This window comes from Lacerta agilis, chromosome Z, assembly GCF_009819535.1.
Source record: "Lacerta agilis isolate rLacAgi1 chromosome Z, rLacAgi1.pri, whole genome shotgun sequence".
Lineage (NCBI taxonomy): Eukaryota > Metazoa > Chordata > Lepidosauria > Squamata > Lacertidae > Lacerta > Lacerta agilis.
The window spans coordinates 27,421,518-27,441,810 of NC_046331.1; the positions used below are offsets into that span (position 1 = coordinate 27,421,518).

The 20,293-nt window shown below is 42.1% G+C and overlaps 1 protein-coding gene across 5 annotated transcripts in view; it reads right to left on the reverse strand.

Moving 5' to 3' along the window:
- Positions 1-4,462, reverse strand: part of HDX (highly divergent homeobox) — a 46,577-nt gene extending 42,115 nt beyond the window's left edge. The window contains exon 1 of one of the 5 annotated variants that reach the window (XM_033138364.1): positions 4,172-4,462. The gene's annotated coding sequence lies outside the window, so the exon portion shown is untranslated. Of the gene's footprint in view, positions 1-3,284; positions 3,335-4,171 lie in introns of those variants that run through there. The other 4 variants (XM_033138363.1, XM_033138361.1, XM_033138365.1 and 1 more) reach the window with 4 other exon arrangements.
- Between the last annotated feature and the right edge of the window lie 15,831 nt (positions 4,463-20,293).

Below are 20,293 nucleotides of genomic sequence, written 5' to 3' on the forward strand. Positions count from 1 at the left end.
GTACACGTAGACCTTAAGACTTCAATACTTAATTAGCTGAAGGAAGAATTTCTGAAACAGGGCCTTGTCCTGGTGCTTTGTTTTCACTTGACACACAAATACTAAGAAATAAATTTACAAAAGACTTGTAAAACTGAAATTAATCAAACCATTACTATGGCCTGAGTTTTTGTTACTCCATTATTTCCTGCATCTATTCATCAAGAACTCCAACTTTTTGAGGGATTGAACCTTGGACATTTTGCAGGTGAATCCTGTGCTCTACCACTGAACTAAAGGCCTTCAACAGGTTTATTTCCAAATAAATGGGTACATCATTCTAACTTGAGACAATACTTTATCATGTGTTAGATTTAACAACATATACAACAGCTTAGATTTAACCTGATAGCATAAGTAATGTTGGCTATAGAAATGAGTTAAAAGCAACTGTGCTACACTTTTCATACCAAGGTTAGACATAGCTCCAAAACTTGGAAAAGGCAGAGGGACCAGCAAACAAAGTCTAATCAAATATTCACCAGAGTAAATCTCATTTGTTTCAATGGTACTTAGGCCTACAGCACAAGTAACTTTAAGCAGTGTGGTTGCTGCCATCTTCGTAGTTACCTCCATGGTAACATGTACATTTTCTAGTAATTAATGGGTTAGCAAAACCTATACTTGTAAGCCCCAAAGAATGGCAAGTTCCTTTTTAGAAGCCTTTATCAACCCATTGGTACCATCAACCTGGATACTGGAAGCACTTGTTGGCTCCATTTTCCCCCCATAGAGAAATGCATCAGGTTTGAATGAAAAGTCTAACTGCATGTGAAGTGGACACTCATTAAAGAGACTTCCAACTACAGCCAGAGAACAAAGTAATGCAGGGAAAAATCAATAGCAAAAATAAAGGCCCCAGAAGAATGCTAGTTGGCTTATCTCTCAAATATGTGATGCAAGATATAATTCATCAGTGGATGCTAGTCCACAAATTATTCTGAGGCTCAAAGAAGGACATCAGCAATAGCTATTTGTATGGCTACTATGCTGAAAAGGGGCCATTGTCATTTGCAAAGATGTGCTTGTTGCAGATCCTCAGATTAGTGTGTGCTTTTTCAGAAAAGCTGGTTGCTACATCACCTAAATACGCACCACACATTTAAAGTGCATGACCAAATAATCCTGGGAACTGTAGTTTACCACTCACAACTAGAACTCCTAGCACCTTTCAGACACTATAGTGCCCAGGATTCATTGGAGACCGTCATGTTTTTTAAATGCACACAGCTTAGAATCAAGTGGTGACTAACCAATGGACCTCAAGGTGTTTTGACTCATCAGTTTCTCATCAGCACCAGTCAGCATGGCTAAGCCAGAGTCATGGTTAACCCAGAGGCTGAGGCTACCCTTGGGCTTGGTCCAAAAGCTATAGCTGGTACAGAATGTGGCAGCTGGAATGTTGATGAAGGTAGATAGCTGACAATAGATGACATCATGAAAACACTGCAGGTAGGCGACCTTGCATGAACAATGATGAGGGATTTTCTTAACCTTAACACCAATAATACAGGTATGGTCATTCAGAAGTCCTTCCATATCTGAAGTTCTGGTTTAATTAGGAAATTGAATATCCACTTGCAATTTACATGGGACAAAAACAAAAACAGAGTCTGGTGGTTAAATGTTGGACTAGGGAGACCACGACTGAAATCCCCACTCTATATTGAAGTTCACTGGGTGACCTTGGGACAGTCTTCCTACCTAACCTACTTCACAGGGTTGTTGTGAGGATGAAAGGAGTGGGGAGCAGTATTGAAAATTAGCCGGGGGCATTTTGCTCCTGGCTTTCGACCCCTTGAAACCAAGTGAAAATGCCTAGCCATCTGACATCTCCACCGTCTGGAGATCACTGGATTTGGACTGTTGTCACCCAATAATGCCCCATCCTGTAGAATTCTATCAGTTTATATTTTCTCTGCACTATCGGAATGAATTTCTGGAACCAAATTGCTTTTTCTTCTGGAAAAAAAGGTAAGCTATAAATACGATAAATAAATAATAAAACTGGGTGCTTTCTATTACTGTTATGCTGATGCTACTGAAGACCAAAAGCCAACACAGATGGTGAATGCAATGTAGGCACTCATAACCAGGGGCACTCATTATGTTCAACGCATGCGTAGCGATGCTGCGCATGCGTGCTATGGAACAGAGGCAAGCCAGGGAGGGGCAACAGCGGCCCAAGAGAAGCCCACCCCTCCCCTCCACCCGCAGGCTGAGCGGGAAGAAATGAAGTAAAGAACGGGCACCCGCTCAGCGCTTTGCTTTGTTCCTTCCGCCCACAACCCAAGCAGCAAAGCGCGTTCCTTCCCGCTCGGGCTGCGGGCGGAGGGGAGGGCCAGGCTTCTCTTGGGCTGCTGACACCCCTCCATGGCTCGCCTCCACTCAAGCCAGAAATAGCAAAGCGCGCACCAAGCAGGTTAGCTGTCAGCGCGCGCTTTGCTGCTTGGGCTGCGGGCAGAGGCAAGCCAGGGAGGGGCGTCAGCGGCCCAAGAGAAGCCCGCCCCTCTCCTCCGCCCGCAGCGCTTTGCTTCGTTCCTTCCCGCTCAGGCTGCGGGCAGAGGGGAGGAGCAGGGCTTGGCCTGTAGCTCTCCTCGGCTCGCATCCCAAGCAGCAAAGCGCGCACCGATGGCTAACCTGCTTGTCTCCGCCCCAGCCGGAAATAGCAAAGCGCGTGCCGAGCAGGTTTCCGAGCCCCACCACCGAGCGTGGTTTTTTACCGGGCGCCCGCAGGGTTGGCTTGGGTGTCGCGCCGGGGGGGCGCCCAGAGTGTCACCCCCTCCAGGGTGGAATATGGGGCGCCCTGCCCCCTTTGCCCCCTTCCTACGCCACTGCTAATAACATACCACATTGGTTTTTTCCAGACAAGCAACAATATGCTCCCTTAGACACTGCATAAAGAAGATTCCTATGCATTTATCACATCAGCCCTAAGATGCACCTGTCTCAGTATCACAACTGATAACTGATACCACCTCACCACCACAAATATCACAAATATACCACATTATGAAGCAAATACATTACATTTGCCTTCAGGAACATTTACTTCAGGAAAAGCCCAACACACATGGTAAGAAAACTTGCCTCTGTTCACAGACAAACCATTAGCGTCTCCTCACTATTCTTTTCTTTATTGCCAACACTTGCCAAACTCAACTATTGTCCTGTACTCTCCCCCCTAAGTTGTAATTTTCAAAACACATATACATATTAGTGAAGATGAAAACTCGCATTCTTACCAACAAAAAAGTTTGACTAGCGTTACAGGAGGCACACCACCACCAATTACACACCAGGTTCGACTTTTTACCAGGCAGACGCACAGGCAAGCCAAGCAGGCACAAACGCCTACTCCTTTTCTCTACAACTTGCACAAACTTTGCTTCTCTGTCTACCCCTTGTGCAACTTTTGTACAGTAATTCGTAGTTTTAGCCGCTAAACCTGCCACTACGCATGCGTACTTTGTTCATTTTTGAGGAAGGAGGCTGCGGGGATAGGAAAACCTAGAATGTCCGCGGTGCGACGAACGTGCGGCGCAAACCCCCAACAGCAAGCGGCGTGCTCAAGCCTGAGCAATGCTGCCCTTCACTAGCTACACCAGCCCTGCCCAAGCCACTGCTTTCGAAAACGCTGGGCTACCGCTGGCACGTCTTCATCTTCTCAACCCCGCCTCGCTCTCCGCACAAGGGCATGCGCACACGCCTCTCGTACGCGCCTCCGAGTTCGAGCAAGGGGCTGATCACGCTGGCGTCTCCTGCCGCATATAAACCGAATGCTCAGGTGCGCATGCGCTCCCGAGTTATGGTCCGCGAGCTCCAGGTTGAAGCCGAGGCTCGGGAGGTTTCTCCCCCCCCCTCCTTTCCTACCCTCCCTCGCTCTCGATTCCCCGGCTCCTCCCCCCTCACCTCAAAGCCTTCAACCAAGAAGTGATAGCGCGGGGGAGGGGGGGGAGCGTCTTCCTCGATCGCAGCCCCCACAGGCCGGCGAAGAGGCCACCCGTCAAGTCCTCCCACCGCCGCCCTTCTCCCCCTCCCCACGATCTTGCTCACTCTGCCCCCCTCAGGGTCCGCGCGCCGATCGCGCCCCTCCCCCTCCCTGCGCCCGATCCCCTGACGCCGAACCCACCGTGCTCTGTGGGGCAGGCGGGGCTGGTCCGGGGGGGCCCAGGGCTCCGAATTCAGCCGGTTTCGGCTGGGTCGGTCCCGGCGTCACACAATGAAATCAGCGCCTCCGATCATTAATTCTCATCATGATCGTGACGTCAGCGTAGACAGCGGCCAATCGGAGCTCGAGATCAGCGCTGGCCGGGACAGTCTCTGTGCCCCCGCCTCTCAATCCCCCCCGGGGGGGGCAGAGCCTGATCTAAGGAACAGCCCCCGCTTGGAAGGCGGGAGAGTGGAGGGCGGCCGTGTATGTGGGATAACGAAGAGGAGGAGCGTCCGTGGCGATTCTCTTGATGAACCAGCTTGGCCAAGGGACGGAGGGAGGGCTGGCCGGTTCGGGGAACGGCGGCGTTTGGGATTGAAGAGTTATTCACCGGGATTCTGACAGACGGGAGAAAGACCTGGAAAACGGGAGGGGCGGGAGCTGAGGTAGTAGGCGGCGCTGCCCGTGTGTCAAGCGTTCAGACAAACACAACACCTGAGGGTCCAAAACGCAGAGGATACTGATTCCTGCTTCTCTGGTCAAGATTTGAAGTCACCACAAGCATAGAACACCAAACACCGGCCTGTTAGGTTTGCTTGCTAAAAAGACCTCACTGTTTCATTAGACTGTACACACGTAACTGAAATGAACTACGAAATTCTGAACTGCCATTACATCTCAAAAGGATCTAAAATGTGACAAAAGTTGCTGTAACATAGTTTACAATAGTTGTGATGCACTTTTCAACCATGGCTTGAAAAGCTGTTTTTTGGTGAATAAATAAATCAGATTTAAAGACAGGCACTGGTGCTCTCAAGAGTAGCTGATCTGGAACACCACTGCTGTTGACAGCAACATCAAGTTGTGGTAACTTCTGTACACTTCATAATGGCTAATTAACACAGCCTCCAGGGCCAGCCTAAAATTTTGATGCATGAAGCGAACCACAGAATGGCTCCATTCCAAGGAAGAAGGTGTGAGTTTAGATCTACATCAGGAACAAGGGGGAATAAAGATCTACCCCAGGATCTGTTGCCTCTGTGGATCCTACCTCCTGAGGAAGTTGCCTCACTGCCTCATGGATGGGCCAGCTCTGATAGTTCTATCAATATCTACTCAGATATCTACACTATCACATTTCTCAGATTTGTATCTCATACCTTCAACACCAAATGATGTTCCAAAAGCAGCTAACAAGATTAAGACTGCCATCCAAGGCACAATCTTGAAATATTTTCTCATGGAACTGTGTCTACAGCAGCAAACTTAAGCCATATCTACTCCGAGTAAATCCTGTTGAATTCAGTGGAACTTACCTTCCTATATGGGTTTTGGTTTGTAGCCTGATTTCCGAGATAGCGATGGGCAGATCTATCAATTGCAGTTCTGTTAGCTCTCCACATTTCTGCAGCAATTTGCTATTTTTTTTAACAAAAAGAAAATGTATTCATTAGAATTTCATCAGCATCTTGACTACAACTCAGTGGGTTTTGACTATACATGATTTTGGCTTTAGGAATGATCCTCGGAACGTGACCCTCACATAAGTTACTGAAGTGCTACTAATTTTAATAGTTGTGTTCTATGCATATTTAAATGGTTGTGCCTTTACTATTATCTTATTTCAATGTTGTGTTTTTCAGGCTGCAATTCTAACCTATCCACCTAAATGTTGATTGTTGGAGAGGCTCTCTTCAGTGGAGGTCCTAGCTCTGCTGCCCAAGCAGGCACTAAGCTGTCATCAGCACTAACCAGCCAAAAAAAAAAAGAACCAAAGAGGGCATTGAAATAACACACACTCTGGCTTTTGTCTTTCATACTACTAGCCAGGTGAGGGAGCGGGTCCACCTATTTGCACTGTGTTACAGCGCGATGTCCTTTGTTATGCTTTTCCCAATAAAGTTTATTAAGGTTAGAAAGAAAATATACAAAGCTTAATATCAGATATCCAATATCTTTTCATGAAAGGAAAAAAAAGAATCTAAATACAAACATAAACAAGAAGGAGGAAAAGAAGTGTCCTTTGTTATACTAATGACCATACTTAGATGGCAACTTGCCTAGCTAATTCAAAAATGGAATCCTCCCATCTTAGCAAGCATGGGCAATGGCTGCAGATGATGAGTTACATTTTTACATTTTATTAATTTTGTATACCACACTTCATCCGTAGATCCCAGGGCAGTTCACAGCATAAAAATAGAATTAAAAAACAAAACAAAACAGAAAATGCATGATTAAAACAATCATTTTTCTTTTTTTCCTTTTAGACAGTTTTATCCTAAAGTATTTCCTACTATCAAAACAAAATAAAATAAAAAAATTCCATCCAGTAGCACCTTAGAGACCAACTAAGTTTGTTCTTGGTATGAATTTTCGTGTGCATGCACACTTCTTTAGATACCTTGATGGACTTCCATTTCATGCGGCTCAATGTGGTGCCTTCCATAGTTCCAGTTACAGGTAGGTAACCGTGTTGGTCTGCCATAGTCAAAACAAAATAAAATATCTGAAGAAGTGTGCATGCACACGAAAGCTCATACCAAGAACAAACTTAGTTGGTCTCTAAGGTGCTACTGGAAGGAATTTTTTATTTTATTTTGTTTGGACTATGGCAGACCAACACGGTTACTATCATTTATGGTGGGAATGTCACTTGGTGCAAGATTTTTGGAATTTAATTTGGAGAGAAATGATAAATATTACTAAAGAAATTACTGTCTGAAGTCCAAAATTACCGTTACTTAATATTTTTGATAATTTAATGTAAATATATTGCAAAAAACTTGGTTTTATATACAGTATGATCTTGGCCACATGAATAGTAATTGTAACTCAATGGGAAATGGCCCACAATCTTACACTGTATACTTGGTACCACTCAGTCTGGAATTACCGTATATTTCCATGTATGACCCACCCTACTTTTGAGGACTCCAAGTTTAGAAAATGGCCATATGCACTGTAAGACACTCCCTGATTTTTAACCTTATTTTAAAGTAAAAAAAAAACAAAAACCTAGTCTTATACACGGAAAAGTACAGTAATAATGGAGAAAATCACACACAGGGGTCCTCAAACTAAGGCCCAGGGGCCGGATGCGGCCCAATTGCCTTCTAAATGTGGCCCGCGGACAGCCCGAGAATCAGCGTGTTTTTACATGAGTAGAATGTGTCCTTTTATTTAAAATGCATCTCTTGGTTATTTGTGGGGCATAGGAATTGGTTCCTTTTTTTCAAAATATAGTACGGTCCCCCACAAGGTCTGAGGGACAGTGGACTGGCCCCCTGCTGAAAAAGTTTGCTGACCCCTGGTCTAGAACCTCCAGACACTTTTTTTTTGAGTTGGCAATTTTTTATGACATAAACAGTGGAACCATCATTTTCACAACAACCCCCATCACAAGCCTGGCAAATCTGGAACTATCTTTGACAATCTGATAAAATTTATAGTATTTAATTGGACTTTGCTTTTTTTAACTCATGCACGTACTCATTCTTTGTGCCTATTTTATAGTTTTGCTTTTCATCTTTTCATTTTTATCTGCTGTTATTGTTCTCTTTGTTTTTTTTTTTTTTACATACATTATAAAATGAAATAATAATACTAAACTTCAGTGCTTTTTTTGAGGGGGTACGAACCTCATTTTTGCCCAAGGCTTCCCTGCTCTGCTTGCCTCCCTCCACAGCACCACAATCCCTTCCTCTCCCACTAAGGGTTGGGAGGGCACTCCAACCCTCTCAGAGCATCCTTGCCTCCTGCCTGCCCGGCTTTGGGGAGGAGCCCTGCTGCCTCCTTCCATGAGCATGTGCAGAGTGCTCTCTTTTGTCCACTTGGCTGTTCCTCCTCTGACCATTTTTGGGCAGTGAGTCCTGACACCTGTTTTTTTCTAGAAAAAAAGCACTGCTAAACTTTGCACACACAGAGACAAATAAATGCCACAATTCCTATGTTTTGGTGTCATGGGAACCAGGCTGCCATCTTTTACTAGAAATTTCTAGGTGGGTCAATATTTGCCCCGTATCCAAGAAATGTGGCACCATGGTGGTGCCACATAGGTAGATGGGTCAAACACTAGATCCAAGCAGTATCCACACCATTAGGTCCAAATATATTAGGTATTTATTCCAATATGTTAATATACAGCCACAAAAGACCCTTTTGTCCAATAGCATAATAAAGTTACACAAGAAAAGAGTAGCTCCCCTTTGTGGGCCCTATCCTAGGAGAGTACAGGCACAACAAGAAAAATAGACAAACTTAGGAAGGCTGTCCCTCATCCTTTTCTCTTTCATGCCTGGGCACCCCCCTTAAGCAACAGCAGCGAAGTCCACAGCTTCCAAATCAGGCAAATAAGTAGAGATGTCAAGTGTTGTTTTTTTTAGCAGGGGGTTTAATAAATGCTCAATTTAACAAATGCTTCTCAAGCCTTTTTATGCGCAAATGCACTAATTATTGAGGAAAAATCTCGATGCCATTCAGTGTCACTTTTAACATTGAGCGAATGGCAAAATATGCATCTGTTACCAAAAAAGATAATGTATTTTACCAAATCACATCTCTTGCTTGCTTGAATTTGCATCTCCAACATGAAGAGTGTTTCACAATTTGATGCCATGTGCTTAAAAACATGTGTTAAATTTGAGATACACTTTGCATGGGCGTAGCCAGGAATTTTTTTGGGGGGGGGCAGCACTTTTGTTGGGAGAGTGGAACTGATGTGATTGGTCAGTTAGTTAAGAATTTCTACTGTTTTATTTAATTTAGGGGGGCAGCTGCCCCCCCTGGCTACGCCCATGCATTTGAGCTTAAATGGCCCTCCTCGCCCCCCTTCTGATTGACCCTGGGCATCATGTTGAGCAAACCCAGTCTAGAGTCTTAGGCTGCAAACACACCATGCATTTAAAGCACATGTCTTCCCTCAAAAGAATCCTGGATAGTTTGTTAAACACGCTGGGAATTGTGGCTCTGTGATGGGTAAACTACAGTTCATGTGATTTAATTGTATTTGGGGGCGTGGGTCTGGGTACCCAAAAAAGCCAAATAAAGAAATAAATAGAAAAGCTGGATTTGAGATACTGATGTGAACAAACCAATCAAATTCATGCTTTTTTTCCCTAAACGCTACACTAGCCAGTTACAAACTGCATAAATCAATCCCTCTCTTTAAAAGGGAAAACTCACAGCTCAAAGGGTCTTCATGTCTACATTATTTAGCAGATACTGACTATAATGGTGCCTTCAATTGAATAAATGCTTCTCCACTAGATACAGCCCTACAATCCAAAGTTAACTCCTAGTCTGCATGAGTTTATCAGAATAATTGAGAAGGGGGTCATTTTTGAACAGTACAAGTGGGAATTTATAGAGGCTACATGGTGCTTTTTACTGTACAGCCTAAATGATAGTTATTTTCAAGTATATAATTACATACCTTTAGCTGGCAATGAGCTTATTATTTTAATAAAATTTCAAAGAGCTGTAATAGTCCATAATCAGTACTCAACATTCTAGATGGCCTGAGCTGAGCACATGATAATAATTCCCCAAAACATAAAGAGCTTTGCTTAGGGGAGACACTTCCACAATTACAGGGAATTGTGATCTAGAAATAGCAGTGCTATATTTTATTTATTGTAAATTGCTGCAAGGCTTGTTCTGTTAACATCTATTTAGTGTGTGTTGCTTTAACAGTTTAATTCACCCACCACAGTAAAATTACTAAGCTTAAATGCAAGATATTTTAAGAAATGAACATGGCAATGGTATAGGAGCCACAAACCTTTAGGGGCCCAGGGGCACACTTGAAAACCATTTTTTAAAAAAGTCATCAGCACCACAAAATAGCCACATCACAGAAGAAAACTAATCAGTGCTCAGATTCCCTCCCCCCAATCCAAAACAGGCAAAATGCTTACATGCCAAGACAAAGGAAACATAGACCAAAACAGCCCCACCAAAAGGCAATACCTCCAAATTGCAATAAGTACAAGCAGTTGGTACTTGCAACTAATACACTATATGCCTTTTGCTGCTATCAGCCTTCTCTGGAGTAAGGTGAAACTCGAAAAATTAGAATATCATGGAAAAGTCCATTTATGTAAGCAATTGTTTTCATTAGCTACTGGAGTTTAATATATGAGATAGACTCATGACATGCAAATTGAGATATGTCAAGCCTTTGCTTGTTATAATTGTGATGATTATGGTGTGCAGCTGATGAAAACCTCAAAGTTGAAATTGTTAATAATCATCACAATAATCATCACAATTATAACAAATAAAGGCTTGACATATCTCGCTTTGCATGTCATGAGTCTATCACATATATTAGTTTCATCTTTTAAGTTGAATTACTGAAAGAAATGAACCTTTCCACGATATTCTAATTTTTCAAGTTTCACCTGTAGGAGCCAGTTGTATGTAATATCCTCCTCCGTTCTGAACTGTATTTAAACCAGGCTCCTTGGAGACCCGTACCAGAAACTCTGTTGTTGGTTAACTCTTATTTTAGTATGTATTTATGTACAAAAACCTAGATTAGTTTTTTTTTTGGGGGGGGGTAATACTGAATTTATTCTGTGTTTGCCAAATTGTTGACTTTTGTCATTTTTTAATTTACTGACATGTTCTGTATCATATATTTGTATTTCTAACACTTTCTATTCCGATGTTTTGAATGTTTGCTGTAAGCTGCTTAGGGCACAGCTCATTGTGGAAAAGCAGCATATAAATAAACTCAGTGAATTTGGGTATATTAACATTAGACCAGCTGATAAACAAAGAGGATGAATTTTATACATATTCCGTCTTAAGAGACAAATACAGATTACTTACAAATGCTCAATGGCAGTATCTCCAGATAAAACACTTGCTAACCACCATCGGGTGGCGCTGTGGGCTAAACCAGAGAGCCTAGGGCTTGCAGATCAGAAGGTCGGCGGTTCGAGTCCCCGCGACGGGGTGAACTCCCCTTGTTTGGTCCCAGCTCCTGCCAACCTAGCAGTTCAAAAGCATGTCAAAGTGCAAGTAGATAAATATGTACTGCTCCGGTGGGAAGGTAAACGGCATTTCCGTGCACTGCTCTGGTTCGCCAGAAGCGGCTTAGTCATGCTGTCCACATGGCCCAAAAGCTGTATGCCGGCCCCCTTGGTCAGTAAAGTGAGATGAGTGCCGCAACCCCAGAGTTGTCCACAACTGGACCTAATGATCAGGGGTCCCTTTACCCTTTAAGCACCATCTACGGACCAACAGCTTTTACAGTCTCAGAGATTGAGGCTCATACAACAAAAAATAATATTTAGAATATACTGGACCCCATTACATTTATTTTAAAAATGGCTATCTAAGGTATCTAACTGTTGGAGATGCAATAGGGATAATGCTTCTCTATAACATGCTTTTTTATTGTCCTATATTGAAAGATTTTTGGCAGAATGTAACTGAAACCATCAAAAGAACTAGTTACAGGTAGGTAGCCGTGTTGGTCTGCCATAGTCAAAACAAAATAAAAAATTAAAAAAAAAAATCCTTCCAGTAGCACCTTAGACACCAACTATTGGTAAGTTTGTTCTTGGTATGAGCTTTCATGTGCATGCATGCCAAGAACAAACTTAGCTGGTCTCTAAGGTGCTACTGGAAGGATTTTTTTTTATTTTTTATTTTGTTTTATCAAAAGAACTGTACGGAATAATCCTACATTTACAGTGCAAAATATCCTTTTGAATTATATGCCCAGCACATGGAACCTTACAAAAGGACAATATGAGTGGACTCTCTGTGCCCTTACCACAGCAAAAAAAAAAAAAAAAAAAAAAAACACCCTGGGAAAATGAAAATACGGCTCACTTCTATGATTGGATTGAAGACTTAAACTCAAAACCTTGCATTAAACGCAGACTTGCCATGGACAAATTCAATGATATTTGGAATCCATTCTTACAAATACTGTAATAGGTTAAGATCTGGTGAAGTACAATAATAACTTTGTAAAGTATACAATTTGGGGGTTTTCTTCTCCTTCCCCTTTTACTTTCCCTTCTACACGGGTGCTGTTTCCCTGTTTCTTTTTATTTCTTTTATTTACACCTCACCATGTTTAGTGCACATGTAATTATATACCGTACTTTTTAAATTTCAATAAAGATATCTGGTAAAAATAAATGAACTCAGTCAAATAACAAAATAGAAATCTCATTTTAAAAATAAAAATTGGGTGGTCTTGGAGCGTGTCTGAGGGTGTCATGGTGCCCCTCACAAACATTACAAAAACATTTAGAATATTCAGTTTCCTCCTACATAAATAAATGTGTGTGGAGATGTGTGTGTGTGTGTGTGTGTGTGTACACACACACACACAATGGAACAATTAAAACATCTTATATCGATAGAGTAAGATGAGATCTGCTGGTAAAAATGCCACTATCAAGTAATTAAAGTTTGCATTTTATTCACTTACCCATTTCTCTTTCTTACATTGTAAACATTTCTTATTTAAAATCATTTGCAGTGTTAAGCACATTTAAGCATCATTGACTTATATGGGAAAATAAGGCTGAAATACTAAAATACACTTACCTGGTACTGTTACCAATGAACAAAATGGGACTTCTGAGAGGATACCGTTAACATTGCACTGTTACGCATGCGCATGGATCTCTCCTACTGTGTTCAGTTGGATTTGAATATCTGCTACAGAATAACATAAGGGCACTATTTTTTCAATGCAGCTTAGCGCAGCCAAATCACCAACATACCTTCTTGTTTTTGTCTTGTTCCAAGATAGCTACAACCAGCTTGTTTTGTCTGTGCATTGTAGGAACAGTTCTTCATGTTTTTAGCTGCCCACTCTCAAATGAGATAACAGTATTCAGGCATTTGTGAATTCCTCTAGTTCTGCTCCATTAATGTTCTCACTTATATTGCATTTTGTTGCTTTGATTGCTATTACTAAACAGCGCAAAAAACTTTGTTATTGGGTGGGGTATAAATATTTAAAATGAAAAAGTGAAATATCCTTTGGGTTCCACATCCATTGGGGATTAGGGTATTGCTGAATGATATGGTTTGCCACCATTTTAAAATTATTTTTATTTCCGGGGGGGGGGGCTGCTGTTACACTTGATCTGTTCTATTGTGTAGTTTTTATTGTAACATATTGTTACTTTTTATGTTTTCTAGAGACTTTATGTAGCAAACAAACAATACATTACATTATAATTTAATAATAATAATAATAATAATAATAATAATAATGCACATGCATCATCACACTGTAAATCAAAAGAGAAGATCTACATCAGGAAAATCAGGAACAAGGGCTTAAGTTACCAGGAAATAGATCTCGATTGAATATTATCTTTAGCTGACAGTTTCTGGGCCCTCATCTTCCTTTAGCTGACAGCTCTTAGTCCCTCAACGTAGTGCATACACCTCTTTGCCAAAACATCACCCTTTATCAAAACCTGCTACTTCTATTGCTGGAAGCTCATTGTAGTAAAACATTTCTGCTCATGAACGTAAGTTTCTGATATTACATTAATACCTTTGCAACAGTTATAAAGTTGAGGAATTGATGATGTCTTATCACATTATTTTCCTAATGCAATAACCATGTCACCTTTCTAATATATATATATATAGCAGAATCCATGCAAGCCTGGATGTTATGTCTTCCACAAAAGGGAGCTGTTATTGCTATTCTTCTCCAGTTTTATATCTAAGCTACAGCATTGTTGAGAAGTGTCTCACATATTCACAACTGTTAGTTCCAGTCCAGTATTAACCCCTTTGCAGGGCAGGAACCAACTATTTTGGTGCACATGGCAAACAACATGAAATGCACCCCAAAGCCGAACCCATATTTTATTATGTAAAACATAACAGCAGTTGCAATAAAATGCTAATCAACAATAATGGTTCCAGGTTTGGATCAGACTCTGCTAGTGAATATTCATGACTAGCTTTCAAAATTCTTACTCCAGCCAACAATGTGTATAAAGATTCATATATTAGACTTGAAAAATGAGAAACTGAAATTAACAGGTTAATCCATTCCTACTTTGAACATCAGTAAAATATTCTCCATTTCACTGGCCACACAATTCCTACTATGCATTTGTTAACTACTGAGTCCAAGCTTTAAAAAGATGTAGATACATAAGAATGCCATTTCAAATAGTAATACAGTGGTACCTCTGGTTATGTACCTGATCGGTTCTGGGGTGCTGTTCGCACCCCGAAAAGTACGCAACCAGATCAGTGATATCGCGCATGTGCGACCTGTGCAGAACACTTCTGCACATGCACAGACACCACGGAGCGCTTCTGCGCATGCACGCACGGTGAAACCTGGAAGTAAACACTTCCGGGTTTGCTGCGTTCGTAACCCATGCTGTTCGCAACCCGCAGCAAATGCAACACGAGGTACAACTGTAGTTCTATTCTGCATGGCAAACTGGGTGGTAAACAGACCACAGGTCTCATGAAGAGAACCCTCCTTGTTAGTGTCTGCATTGAACCCCCATAAGCAGGGACACTGCTTAGGGGCATATGTTGGGGGCCTGTGAGTGTGTCATCATGACATCCTGCATTTCAGATGTTACTACTGCAGACCCTCCAAGTGTCCCTATTTTCCAGGGACATCCATGATTTAGAGAAGCTGTCCCAGTTTCTGATTTGATCACAGAATGTCCCACTTTTCCTTAGGATGTCCCTATTTTCACTGGACAAATGTTGACGGGTATGGAGTAATCTGACCCCTGAGCTGCCTGAAGGCAATCTTCTATAGGGAAGGGTTTTTAAATGTTTAATGTTTCATTATGTTTTTATATATGTTGGAAGCTTCCCAGAGTGGCTGGGGTAACCCAGTAAGATGTGTGGGGTATAAATAATAAACTTATCATTGTGGAATGGGACATCCCTATTTTCATCGGAGAAATGTTGGCGGGTATGCTACTGCACCACTGATATGAGCGTGCAAATACAAAATGCCTGGGTGGACTCTTCCTTTGCATACTTCAGGTTTCTCTAGGCTTTTGTCTTCATAAAGGTGTAGGAAGTAGCATGTAGGACAAATATCTGCCATTTTAGGAGTTAAGAGTAAACTTCACTATAATTATTTATTTCTATGTTAGAAACGCACTACTATGTGTTCAGATTATTTTTTGTATTCTTTCCTCACATATCTGTTTGTAACTATCCAATCAACTTGCTTTGCCCATTTTTGCAAATCAGCATTGTTAACATCAATTTATTTTTATTTCTCCCCTATGTGAACTGGAATTGAAAAAGGTCTAGAGACCTGCTAAAAGCTACCTAGTGTGTCCCTTTCACAAAGGTAAGGCAGCTGATGGGAGGTGTGGGGGTGGCGAGTCGAGCCAGCCTGACCAGGTTGGGGGGCAGCATACATGTGATGTCATGCACGTGTGATGCCCCCCCAAATGTGGGGGCAACTCTGCATGTCTGTACCCAGTAACACAGGGAGGGGCGAGAACCATTTTCAGCCACTTTCCTCGAGAGCCACTTTCCCTTCTGAACAACCTTCTGATGCCCATATGCCAGCACTGGGAAGAGTAATTTGTGTTTATTTCAAAAAATAAAAGCATTTTCTCGAAATGTTACTACATACACTCACACACCCCTCTTTGCATTCCATCCAGGAAAGCAAGAGGCATTATTGGAATTCAAGGACACATTCTAGCCAAATGAAAACATGCTGTGGGCTGTTGATGGATGTGGCTGTGGAGAGCCTTGAGGAGCAGCTAGAGATTCCTGGAAGCAATGCATTTGGCCTCACTTCTGTAGAGTTGACTTCAGTGGTACAGACTCCCATATTTTGCCCCACCTAACCTCATTTAATGCTTAACCTAAGCCCATCTTCTGCTCTTATTTTGAAGATCCTCATCTGTCCAGTTCTAGTGGTCTGGTTGATTGAGGGTAAATTTTGGTATAGATGCTCAAAGCATTGAGCATTTTCACCTACATAACAACCAGTGAGCAGATCAGCTATTAATATAGTTGTGAGACAATTTTTGTCCTAGAGTGTTCATACCTTGTTTCCAGTTTGTGTCAGGCAGGCAAGAATCATTTGCAAAAAGCGGTCAAGTTTTAATCTGAAATTAGGACACTGAATTACGTTTGGGCACCATAAATCCCACTGAGTAAATGAGTGGGCTGTTGGGAATTCCATTTCACCCTTTGCTGCAGAGAGGGATTGTTACATGTCACATGTCTGTTTACATTCCAGCAGGAATTGCTGGTGTGAGCAGAACTTCCGCTCTGTATTGCTTTTGTTTTTAGTCTCTCTCCAAGAAGACAGCAAGGAGAGATGCCATGTTTCCTTTGTCATGATTTATGTATAATAAATGTGTAGCCTTAGTATTGTGTCTACAGCCTCAAGCCTGTTGCGCAGTTTACACTTCTGAGTAAAGTGTGTTCAAGTGTGCAAGCTTGAGTGACTGATGCACGTTGGAGCAGAGGTCAATGAATCTCCACAGCGGCAAGGCTAAGAGGAGACGCTCCAGCTGGAGCCAAGCCAGCTGGCCTTTCGACCCCCCGATTCCAACATACCGGGTAGGCATGATTAGGATTGCAGCAGTATTAAGTGCCAGTTTGTTAAAAGTGTCAGAGATAGGGTGAAAAAGCTGGCCAGTGAGACCCAGGTTGAGGTGAGGAAGTGCTGCAGCTCAATGGCAAAGCATCTGCTCTGCATGCAGAAGGTCTTAGGCTTTGTCTGAAATGCTGGACAGCCTCAGTCAGTCAGTATACACCACAATGAAAACCAATGATTGGGTGCAGAGCTAAGGCATGTTACTAAAGAGGTAAGGGAAGTCCAAAACACAGCCTCTTTTTCTAAATGCCCAAAGCATGGCAACAGACAAGCTTCCCAGTAAAGTATCCTGGTTGATGGATTTGCCTTCTAGCTGCTGGCATGAGTATAATTGTCTGGGATCCACGATTAATGAAGACTGCTGGCACATATTGATTTAAACCCTTTCAATCCACCCACCCCTGAGCTGCTTCCGCCATCGGCTCTGATTTTTTTCAACCCCAAATTCTCGAAACAAATGTGCCCAGGAAAGCACAAGTGAGAGCTATTATGCCAACACAGTGTCAATTGTAATTCCAGAAGCTTTACTATTTAGAGGCATTTGGAAATGGAGACTTTAAAAACAGTGAAATGCTGCATGTTTTTTCTTTAAAAATATATTCAGGCAAGGTAAACACACCTACTTTTGACAGTATTGCATCTCTTTATTATTACCTTTGGTGTTGCTTTAGAATTCCCTCAAAAGGAGGCAAACACAATAATTATGCCCAGGGAAGTCAACGTGCACTCTCCAGATGAGGCTGGAGAACAGTTCCTATCTTCTGTGACCATAGATCATGCTGCCTGGAGCTGACTTGGAGGACAGCCATGTTAGCTTTCCCTGGTTTATACAGAACAGCTTCCTAAAGTGCATTCCAGTAAATTTCTGCAGTTCTTATCCCTACATCACTAGACTGTTTGAAACCAGCATATGATTTTATCATACTTCCCTACCCCCCTTGAGTAAGATAAACTCAGCAATAAACCAACCTGATTTCATTCTGGCTGAAAGCAACACCCAAACTCCTAACGTAAATAAACAGATGTCATGACCTGCCATTCTGGAACACAGAATGTGACAGTCAGAAGCAGCTGAAGAAGAGAGAGGCCTGGGGAAGACAATGTGTGTTGCCCTCAAAATACTGGGTGGCTGGTGGTCAGGGCTTATGGAAATTGTAGTCCAGCAACTGTCTGGAGGGCAACATGCTGGCTTCCCCTGAGATGAGCTATATAGGTAATAAAAAAAAAATAACAGGGTCCTATAGCAGATGAAGATATATACATTGCTGGATGCATGTCCAAATGGATGGGAAAGGAGTACCAAAATGGTACCCCAAAATTCTCCACCTTCACAGCAGGGGTTTTGGGGGTGGTACATTTCACAAAATACATTTGTGGTTGGGGTGGCACCATTCTCTGACAATTCAAAAATGAAAAATTATTGGGTAATTGTCTCCAGCGAAATTTAATACTGAATGAATCCATATTGTTAATTCTTGCTAATACATGAAAGGGCAGAGGTCTGAAAGGAGTTAGGGGTGAAGCTCAGCACTCCCTTCAACAGTATTGATACACAGTATTAACAGTACTGATAGACAATATTAAAACAGCCCTCAGCTGTGCATGAAATTTTCCACCTTATTCACAGGTGGATTAATCGGAGTGTAGGAGGAATGGATTTTGCTGAATATTATTTGGGTAGGGTTGAAACTCTCAAATGGTTTGGATAGGGGAGCCTGTGGAAAAAAGTTATATGATGACTCAAAAATTTCTTAGAAATCTCAGCCTCGCTTACATGGCATAGTGCCCATGGGGGATGTATGGTCTTTCTTAAGCACATCTTTACCTCCATTGTGCTAACAATGTTTTTGTGTGTATGGCTTCTGATGCTATATGACACTCCTATTTCAGGATGTGGGTATCCAGCGAGGCGTTTTCCATGCAGGGAAAAACTATTGCATGCACTAATTCTGATCTCGCAAAGGATTCCAGAAGTGGGATATTGTAAAGATTTGTGGGACCACATTCAAGTGTATCTAGTGTACAAAGCTGGAAACAAAGAACAGTTTTCTGGAAGGGACGCAGGTGGCGCTGTGGTCTAAACCACTGAGCCTAGGGCTTGCCAATCGGAAGGCCGGTGGTTCCAATCCCCATGACAGGGTGAGCTCCCGTTGCTTGGTCCCTGCTCCTGCCAACCTAGCAGTTCGAAAGCACGTCAAAGTGCAAGTAGATAAATAGGTACTGCTCCGGTGGGAAGGTAAACGGCGTTTCCATGCACTACTCTGGTTTCACCAGAAGCAGCTTAGTCATGCTGGCCACATGACCCGGACAAACGGTCTGCGGCCAAACGCTGGCTCTCTCGGCCTGTAAAGCGTGATGAGCGCCACAATCCCAGAGTCGTCTGTGAATGGACTTAACTGTCAGGGTTCCTTTACCTTTACCTTTTTATATGGATTTCAGAGTTTGTGGGTTTATCAAACAAGTGTAAATTCTAGTTTATTACTGTGGTTCCCTGTCAGCCCCACATCATCTAAATAAGTGTCTGGGATTTCATGGTTTGTCTACAAACATTTTAACTGAAAGTTATGTATTTGCTCAAATGCACCAGGAAAGTATCTAACTGTGTGCTTCAAATCTGGAAGAGAATTCCCTTTTTTATTTTTTTACATGGCTTATCAGAATTATAGAAAAAATACTGAGTAAAATACTGAGTACTTCTGGCCAATGTCAGTGGAAAGTTTAGAATGTGAAATGTAAGAAATGGCCAGTATTCTAAGGGTCAGTGAGCCGAGTTATAATAATCAGATGGACTGCAGCTCCTGTTTCCCACTGACTGACCATATAATATTGTACTGACCAAGTATGGGGACCATCTGTTCCTCCAGATTCTGCTGTACTGCAAGTCAGCCCTAGTAAGCGTGGCTGATGGCCAGGAATTATGGGAAATGTAGTTCAATAGCATCTGGAGAACAGAAGGTTCCCAATGCCGGGTATATACCTTTCTCAACTTCTTCTCTCAGTCATTTCTATTACCTGCTATACAATTTCAATTTTTAAAATAACCCATTTGTACAAAAGTAGTAAAGGTGCACACTTTTAACCTGATAATGTATTGTAGATGATGGTGATAATGTATTTGGTGATATAACTTATGTAAAAAGAGACAGAGAATATATCTCTATCTATATCCATATCTATACATGCAGAGGACATATGCCCCTGTTGGTAGGCATGATCCATTGCAGTCTATATATAAAAGAGCTGATGGAAAACTAAAGATGACCCAGACTAAAATGTGACACATTTTGCTGGGCTGCATCAACAGTCACAATCTACGTCTCCTGGGAAGAATGCCTTTTATTGGAAGAGAGAACACACCTGCATGTATTTGCTGCATTGTATGGACACTGAGGACTCAGCCATTTTTATATTTAGGTTGTTCTGCAATGTTCTCTTGGGCTTCCAACAAGAAATCAGGAACATTTGTTTCTAACGAAGCAATCCCATACATC